The sequence below is a fragment of the Oryzias latipes genome, chromosome 2, assembly GCF_053564925.1.
Source record: "Oryzias latipes strain Hd-rR chromosome 2, Olatipes_Hd-rR_3.1".
NCBI lineage: Eukaryota > Metazoa > Chordata > Actinopteri > Beloniformes > Adrianichthyidae > Oryzias > Oryzias latipes.
In genome coordinates this window covers 44,666,058-44,675,488 of record NC_136238.1, presented here as the reverse complement: position 1 = coordinate 44,675,488, position 9,431 = coordinate 44,666,058, and the positions used below count along the sequence as shown (strand labels likewise).

The following is a 9,431-nucleotide window of genomic DNA, read 5'->3' as shown; positions in this document are numbered from 1 at the left end:
GAAAATCACTCGAACGTGTCGTTTTCCCATATTGTCAAAAAACACGAAAATTGCCATTTATCTGAGTTCGCCACAGAACGGCCGCCAAGCCGTAGATCGTGTGGCCGTCCCATAATGATTTCAAAACATCTTTGGGATATCCCCGACAAGTGTGTTTTGGTTTCGTGACTGTATTTTGAAGTACATTTTGTTCGGCCCCATACGCGATTTTCGGCCCATTCATTTTTTTGACGGGATCGCTGGCCGTGATGTCATCGTCTTCGGGGGGGTGACGTTGACTTTGTGGAAAATTCATTTACAATTTATCCCAGGTGTGTGCACGTTTTGGTGACTTTTCGAGCATGCGGCGGGGGTGACATTCTCGCTGAAAGGCGGCGAAGTCGTTCCAACTGCGAAAACAATATGGTCCTTGTAGTCAGTGACTGCTGCTGCGGGCCATAATTACCAGCCAATTAATTTTAAGAAAATGTAACTTGTCATTTCAACCAGAAAATGTTATGTTTGTAAATCATACGTGAATAATCATGTCGATCGTACATCAAAATAATCCATTTAAAAGTTACTAATTTCAATCATGTTGATCCAACATGATACCATTTAATTAGATACATTAGTAATCGCAAGGAATTGTGGGATACCATTTTCTTTGTCTATCTGGGCAGATTAGGGTCTAAGTGTGAGTTTTTGTCCATGGGTTTTATTGTCTAGCTGTTTTATTATGTTTTAACTAGTGATTTAAGCTGTTATGTTTATTTATTTTTCTGCACCACGAGTTAAGAGTGGGGGAGAGGATGATGACCAACCCCTTTGTGCGGCAAAGTGTTAATGTTACAAAACTTAAGACAGAATTCACATTATTTGAGCTCCTGTCTTGTGATGTGGGACTTTGCTGCATAATTCATGTCTTAGCTGTGAAAATTAAAAGACCCATTGGTTGTAACTTTGGAAAACATTATCAATGTCAGATGTATATGTAGTTATATCAACATAAACTGTGTTGGGTAGTCATACAAATTTAAGTTGAATAAACTTAATTTAATGAGGTGTGACCAATTGAAGGGATTCAATTAAGTTAGATCAACTTCTTTCTTTTGAGAGTGAGCAACAATATTAATTTAAAGTTGGGTCCAACTGTAGTATTTAGATTGAATCAACTTAAATTTATTAGTTTGAACCTAAGTACATTAAGTTGGATCAATATGATTCATTTTTGTTCAAGTAACGCTATCTAATCATGTGGAAATCATTTCCATATTTTTTTTTATGTTTATTCAAAGTGAACGTTTCTTGAGTGTAGTTTACCTGCTTTGTTTTGTCCTTATTTAATAAAGGAACATAATGTTACACATTGTGTTTCTATATTCATATTGAATGTGTATTATTTTATATGACAGAGTACTAGGGCCCCACTGAGGAAAAAGGATAAAGTCATAAATTTAAGAGGCTGGTTCTTTCTGCAGAAAAGCAACATATTCTTTTTACAGTTTTGATAGTTATGACAATGTGATACTTCATATTCTGGCACATCAGCATGTCTTCGTTTATGAAACCATACTGAAGGACAATTTCAGGAAATGCCCCACATCTGTCATTTTAACAACTGTCCTCCTTTAAAACAACTGGTTACAATATTATGACTTGTCTTTTTTTCCCTCTGTGACCCTAATGTTCTATCATTTTACATATAGCCTTATAGTTTATGGGAAACTGTAAATTATCTAATGATAGCAACATCATCTAAAACTCATTATTTATCCAAAATGATTGAAATTAATGATCACAAACGTTTAAATAATGACAGTGGGTCTAGTTATATGTGATAACAATGTACAGTGAGCAGTGAAATATCTATTGGTTTCCATTTGTGGCAACTGCTGACTGACATTAGGGATGAGATTAAATAGATCCTGGAATTTAGCCTGGTCTGGAGCAGGCTAGCTCCACAGAATAAATCTCCATGGTAACTTATACCATAACATATCCTCCTGCCCCCTATCCAGCTTTAGTGCAACCGGATTGGGGATCAATTGAGCCAGGATCACCAAGATATCCTGGCTTAATCCCTTATCCTACTTTTGTGCAACAGGCCCCAGGTAAAACTTTTGATCTAATGGGCATGTTTATATTCGGGGCTTGGATGCTACGGGGTTATATTTAAGCAATTCCGGGGGCCATTTTAAATAGCAAAAATAACCCACATCCTTCCCTTTTTTCAGGAAAGGAGCATTCATCTGAAGCAATATAAACAGAATCACAGAGGCTGGACGACGTGGGAAAAACCAAGAAGAAGCTACAAGGAAACCGGATACGACCCCCCCCCCCCTCGAAGTTTCTGTACGTATCTTCAGTGTGTATAACTATTTTGTGCTGAAAAACTTCGCTTTTGTATAAAACTTCAAGTAACCCAGAAACGTCATCACGTCGAGCAGCGACTTTAACGGGGTAAACAGCAGAGGACGTGACCGTACAGATTCAATGAAGTGTGTGGAGGGGGGGGGGGGGGGTCCGCTGCACACGTAGAACCGGGGCCTGTGATCCGTATGGATCATGGATCATCCGCGCAGCCTAGTAGCTTCTCCTGGGATTCGGTGTCAGACCGTAAAACCGCATCATCACCCACGGGACGTCATCACCGCTGACCCACACTTTGATTTATTTATTTGAAGTTACAGGACTGCATATGGTGATTTGAACTATAAACATATTCCTCTTTGCTAATTATTGCGTATTCTCGTGCGGTTATGGACTAATGTTGGACACCCTGTGCACCATGTCAATTAGGTTTCTTTTAGGTGTTGGGGGCGGCCGTGGCGTCACTCCCTCCCGATTCCCCCGCTGCAGCGACCGCCGTGGGCCTGTGTATCTCCATGGGAGCAGGAATTCAGTGCGGCAGGAAACATCGTCCCCCGTTAAGATCCTCACTGAAAGCTGACAAGGTAAACGTGTGGTGTTCCGGTCACGCAACACGAAGACGGACAAATAAAAGCAGCAGCACGAGTCACTAAAGCAGCCAAACAGACAAACACGTGTTCACTTTTTTTGCACTTTAAAAAAGGTTGTTCATGTTTAGCCTATGTTGAACCTTTCCTGCGATGACTTTTCTCTTTCTGACAGTCGTCGGAAAACGTTGGCGGATCTTCCTTTGGGGTTCACCTCCCCGTTCTGACCCTCAGCGTGGGTTAATAAAGAACCAATCAGCCTTCTTCTGGGGTAAACGTTCTATTATTACTGTTCTCCTTCACTCCATCCATAACATGAACCGCACCCCCAACACTCTTTCGCTGCACGCGCTCCCTCCTTCTTATACACCCCCCTGCTGACACACCAGGGTTTCAGCACATACACATATTCACTCTACAACAACTATTTAGTTAGTTAGTTGTTCTTTGTTTATGTGTTTAATAAAAAATACTGTGTGCTGATTATTAATTTCCATTTTATTCATTTCCATTATAAGCTACGTGCGTTCTTGAGTTTGCCACTCGGCTGCTGGGGGGTTTTGTGTTGGGCCGGTGCCTGTATTCTAGAACATTGGCCAGAACAGCAATGTTACTGTAACCTAACAGACTTCTTCTTTCTTTCAGATTCTTGTCCATCACATACACAAGAACCTCAGAGAGCAGCTCCAGTGGAAGGTCCGGGCAGATGACAAGTATGTTTGTTTCTCACTGTTGTTTTAGGAAACTTGACAAGAACTCCAGTCAGTTATAAAATATTGTCTTTTTTTTTTTTAGCTTCAGAACACCGCACAATGAGGAGATGACGGCAGCAGTGAAAGATGTGGAACCAAATTGGAGTTTCCACCAAGTTAGAAGTAAGCACCAACATGAAGTTGGATTTACAAAACTCGCCATAAGTTAGAGATAATGCGAGAGACTCAATGTCAAGTATTCAGTGTTACTATCTTTTCAGAGATTTTTGGGATAGGATGGCAATTGTATTAGTGTGATGGACAGCTCATTTAGTGTTTCCATGTCTTAAGATCAAACACTAAGTTACAATAACGATGTAGCATTGACAATGGATAATTAAGATAAGCCACTGTGACACTGCATGGCACATTTTGAATATTCCTCTAATTAAAATAATATTTTCCTTTCCTGTTGGTCCACAGCTCTTCAAAAAGAGGCTCAAAATTTATGAGAAGATTCTCAATCTAGAGGATCTGTCATATATAAAAGGAGCCAATGCAAACTATGTCAGCGACGAGGAAAGTGACGAGGACAAACCATCTTATTATCAAGCCTCGCCAAAGTGGCGCTTCACTAGGCTAACCAGGGTGATGCTGAAATGCCAAAAAGCCTGGGATGAAAACCGGAAGAGTGGAATTGAGCCAAAATTACGCATTAGACACTCAGCTGGCTTTACTGAAAGAAACCTACCACCAGTCAAGAGCTGCTATCTGGCAGAAGAAAAAAAAAGGATACATGTTTGTCTGTGGTTTTTGACTTATTTATTTATTTTGTAATAAAATATTTTTGAGTAATACCGGTTTTCTGTCACCTTTAATTTTTATATATATTTTTGAGATGACTGGTATCTTGAAATATCCTGACCTCGGATATCACTGGTGTTTGTTCTTCAGATATGTCTGCTGGCCATATGTTCCAAATCCTAACATCAGATATGACTGATATACAAACATCAGATATCAACAGATTTGACATGGATAGAATCTGGAAATATCCTGACCTTGCATATCACTAGTGACGCATCTCATATCTAGAATCTCATCTCCAGATTCTATCAGAAGAAAAGTGTCCCATACTCGGAGTTGATATGGAGCATATGAACATAGACATGAACTTAGAAACAGTCATGTCCGGAGAGTATCCACCGTAGATATCACAAGGTATGGGGTAATTCTGAGGATATCCAGACAAATATATCTCCTGGTTCTGGGGGCTTTTGCGCTGTGAAGTCTCTGTCCCAATATTTATGGACCTGACTTGCATTATGGGACAAGTGTGATGCATGATGGGATACATAGCATGTAGCCCTCAGATAAATAGCTCATTTGCTTGGTTTCTGGAATGAAATAGAAAGACCTGAATCCATTTTCTCAACTGCAAGACACGTCAATGAACCGAAAACACCGGAGTGAAATCTCAATCATTTCATTCATTAGATGCAAAATGACTGACATGACCAAAGAAACAGCTGTGCAGTCATAAACATGTGCAACACTCGTGTGCACTCGCTCACGTTTCATCCACAGATGGGCCCACATCTCTGCGCCTGTCATCTCACCGGCAACAGTTTATGGAGGTTAAGAAAATACTCATTGTTGGTGTAAACATAGAGGTTGGAAGTCTAATATGATAAGAACAATTTTAAAAAGCTGCTTTAGTTGTAACTTGATCTTTTCCTTCACCAAAATGTCACAGATTTCAATAAATATACCTCAAAATCAGGCTTTTTTCAGCAATTATTAGGGTTATATTAAAATAGATTCATTAAATTACTTAATAACAGGTGATGATTGATTAATCACACAAAGATTTCATCTCATGACAGTTCTAATAAAACTGTCATAATTCCTTATTTTTACATTTTTGAAAGCTACATTTGATAAATGATGGTCTTAACAGTCAGAAAAACAGAAATAAAAAGAATTTGTTAAACAGTGAAGTGGAACTTTGTGGCTCTTGTTGGGTTTTGGTCTGGAAGAAACTGGATCAAATGGTTCTTTTAGTGTTAAAGGTTCCAGACTCTTGATCTCCACTGAAGCTATGAGTATGAAATGTCATTCCACAGACAAACCATCAACAAAATGATCCTGATGCTGCTGAGGTTCTTATGGAAGTGAAGCAAATCTCCGCAGAACTGAAATCACTGAGATTAAACAGCCTGAACATTCATGGAGCTGAACTGGACACAGAAAAACCTCCCTGTTGTGTTTCCACCCACCAATGAGGAGCAGTTTGATGAAGATGAAGCTGCACTGGAGGAAGAATCAGTCCAGAAAAGATGGAGAACAATTCTGACACTAAGCAGTTTTTCACTGATGTGTTCAGGTTGGAATCTTTTCTGTCTGCAGATCCATGAGCAGGACCCTGTCTTTGGGTTTTAGCTTGAAATGTAGTTTTGGAAATAGAATCTGTCTGAATGTCTGGAATTGGAGACATGGAGACATCAAAGAGGTTTAGATGGATTTTGGGTTTGACAGAGAAATCTGCTGAAAAGAACTGAACTACAAACTTAGAACCACAGACGACAAAACAGATTGGACTTTTTTATCTGCTAACAATTTTCTCTTTGATCTGTTAAGGTTTCCTGTTTGTCGTTAGCTGGAGGGACTAACTAAGATCATATGATTTGAAGAATGTTGTGGGCTGCACTGACCAACAATGTCTTCTGTCTTTTCAACTGGAAGGGACAGAAGAGACTCTTCCAGGACACGCTGTTGATGGACTGCATGTTTGGAGAGCTTGAAGCTCAAGATAGAACCGTTGTTGAAGTGAACATACCGATAGTGTGGAGATGAAGATCAGAGTCACACTGACCTGCTGACATGTGAGAGCTGTCCACACTTTGGACATGACTTCTGTCCCTCCTCTTCCTCTGATCTCTGTTCTGTGGGTCTGTCTCTTCATCTGTAGTTGATGTTGATTCTGTCTCTTCATCTGTAGTTGATGTTGATTCTTCATGTTGGTTTCCTTCTTCATCCTGACTATCAGTTACATTAAAGCTCTGCTGATTGTTTAGATCTGCTTCACTGTTCTCATCTTCCTCATAAGTAGGAATCTCCATCAAGGTATCAGTCTCCTGCTTCAGATCAAGCTGCTCTTCATCCTGACTGATGCAGAGTTCCTCTGGTTCCTCTTTAATCTGTGGAGGTTCTGGTTCCTCCTGTTCCTCTTGAATCTGTGGAGGTTCTGGTTCCTCCTGTTCCACTCTGAAGTTCCTCTGCTGGTTGCAGAGATCTTCCTCTTCAGTCATCCAATGCTGGGGGAGAACTGCAGAGACACAAACATAACAAAGAGAATTTTATACGTTTACAGGACTTTGGGTTTTTTTCAAGCATCAATAAACTCTGTGATCATTGGAGAAAATGTCTAAGGAGTCTGGAGGACCAGAAGAGATTAATGGAAATAAATATAAATGCAGAGGTGGTGTTGAGGTGAACAGGGGTTCCATAATATTTTCCATTATCTTTTCATTATGCATGACAGGGGTTCTATTATATTTTCTATGTTCTTGTTATTCTGCATTTAATGGATTCTATATATTCATGTATATTGTATTGCAGAAATCTGCTTGATTCCTGCCTTCAGTAACAGATAATAGGTACCAAGGTCACCAGTAGGCCTGTTTTGGACTTTAGTCTCTGTTTTCTTTCTGTACTGGAGTGTTTATGGAGCCACAACACCTGCAATGCAGACTAGACAAAAACACACCATTCTAATGACGTATCTAGTATGTTTACATCTTCCCTTACTGGATAATAAAAAAGCTCTTTAGCCTTGAGGACAGAGAGAGGACAGCCACAGAGCCTAACAGGTCGTGTTTCTCCACCTCTCCCCTTTTGGAAAAGGTTTGAAAATTCATGCAGACTCTTGTGTGTCTTTTCATTTCTGCACATTTTGTCATGTAATAATGATGCAGCTCAGAATTGTTTGTGCACGACACTGTGCGACAGTGTGATTTACGACAGTGTGATCTACGGCAGTCGAGTTTGACATGCGTGTCTGGAGAGTGTTAATAAAGTGTCTGCTGTTAACCACCGAACTATTGCCACTCGTCATTCCACATGGTGTCAGAAGTGACCTGGACAGAACCAACGTCGAATACGGAGTAAGAAGACAAAGAACTGAGCGAAATGGCTAAGTTTAATCCGCCCGCCAACTTTCCCTTTGATAAGCCGACTGAATGGCCGAACTGGAGACAGCGCTTCGAGCGATACAGAATCGCCACAAAACTCAACAAGGATGAGGGGACGGTGCAGGTGAGCTGCCTCATCTACGCAATGGGCGCTGAAGCGGAGAATATTTTTAAGTCTTTTACATTTAACGAGGAGAGCGACAGAGACAAAATCGAGGTTGTCCTAGCAAAGTTCGACGACTTTTTTTTCCCGCGGAGGAATGTGATCCACGAAAGAGCGTGTTTTCACCAGCGCGTGCAGCGGACAGGGGAGAAAGCAGAGAGTTTTATCCGAGCACTCTATGAACTGTCAGACCACTGTGACTTCGGAGCGGCCAGAGAGGAGCACATCCGTGACCACGTGGTGGGGATCCAGGATAAAGAGCTCTCACGCAGGCTACAGTTGATGTCGGATTTAACTTTGGCGCTCACAGTTCAGACTGTACGGCAAGCAGAAGAGGTCGCAGCACAAGTGAGTCTGCAAGGGGACGCGGCGGCGGTTCAAGAGGTACGGCACAGAAATAAAAACACAAACTGGGGACAACAGCATAAACCAGGCAAGTCAAACGCACACAGTGAATGGGGGGAACCTGTGAAGAAATGCGGAAGATGTGGAAGGTTGCCACACAGAGGGGAGGAGAAATGTCCAGCTTCAAAAGCCAAGTGCCATAACTGCCACAAGAGGGGCATTGGGCCAGAGCATGTCGCAGCAGCAGGTCAGTGAACGAGGTCACAAGCAGAGGAAGGGGAGCAGACTTCCTACTTTCTCGGCTCCATATGCGATGCAAAAGGAAAAAAGTCTGAAGCATGGACGGTGTTGCTCCAAGTTAAATCTGTTCCTGTCCAATTTAAGATTGACACAGGGGCTGATGTCAATATTATAAACGAGGACACATTTCAAGCCCTCGACACAGGAAAGGTGTTACATCCACCTGACCTCCCACTAGACAGTCCCGGAGGAGAACTGTCCTGCCTTGGTTGCATTGATGAACCTCGTGAAAAGAGTAGATGAGATCGCAAACTATACAAATGAACAAACTGCTGGCAGTCAGCCCTTTGGGGAGAACGGTATTTTAAAAACGGCTCCAGTTAAAATTGAATTAAAAGAAGGTGCTGTGCCACACGCAGTTCACACAGCAAGGCGTGTACCATTCCCCATGCTACAGAAAGTGAAAGAGGAGCTGTTAAGGATGGAGCAAAATGACATTATTAAACGCGTAATAAAACCGACAGAATGGTGCGCTCCAATGGTGCCAGTCTTAAAGAAACATACAGGCAAAGCCAGGATCTGTGTTGACCTAACTAAACTCAACAGGTCGGTGAAAAGAGAGCGGTACATTCTTCCAACATCAGATGAAATAACCTCTAAGTTGAGTGGTGCCACGGTGTTTTCATCTCTAGATGCTGCAAGCGGGTTCTGGCAGATTCCCCTGCACCCAGATAGCTGCGAGTTGACAACCTTTAAAACACCATTTGGCAGGTACTGCTTTAAAAGGCTGCCATTTGGCATCACCAGTGCGCCAGAAATTTTCCAACGTAAAATGCTGGAAACTCTGGGAGGTTTGGAG

General features: G+C 41.5%; 1 long non-coding RNA gene across 1 annotated transcript; it reads left to right on the top strand.

Moving 5' to 3' along the window:
* The first annotated feature begins 1,878 nt into the window (after positions 1-1,878).
* LOC144989502 (uncharacterized) lies at positions 1,879-3,849 on the top strand. The gene is made up of 3 exons (XR_013653738.1): positions 1,879-2,334; positions 3,585-3,652; positions 3,735-3,849. It is a non-coding gene; the product is annotated as an uncharacterized LOC144989502 (long non-coding RNA).
* The last annotated feature ends 5,582 nt before the right edge of the window (positions 3,850-9,431 follow it).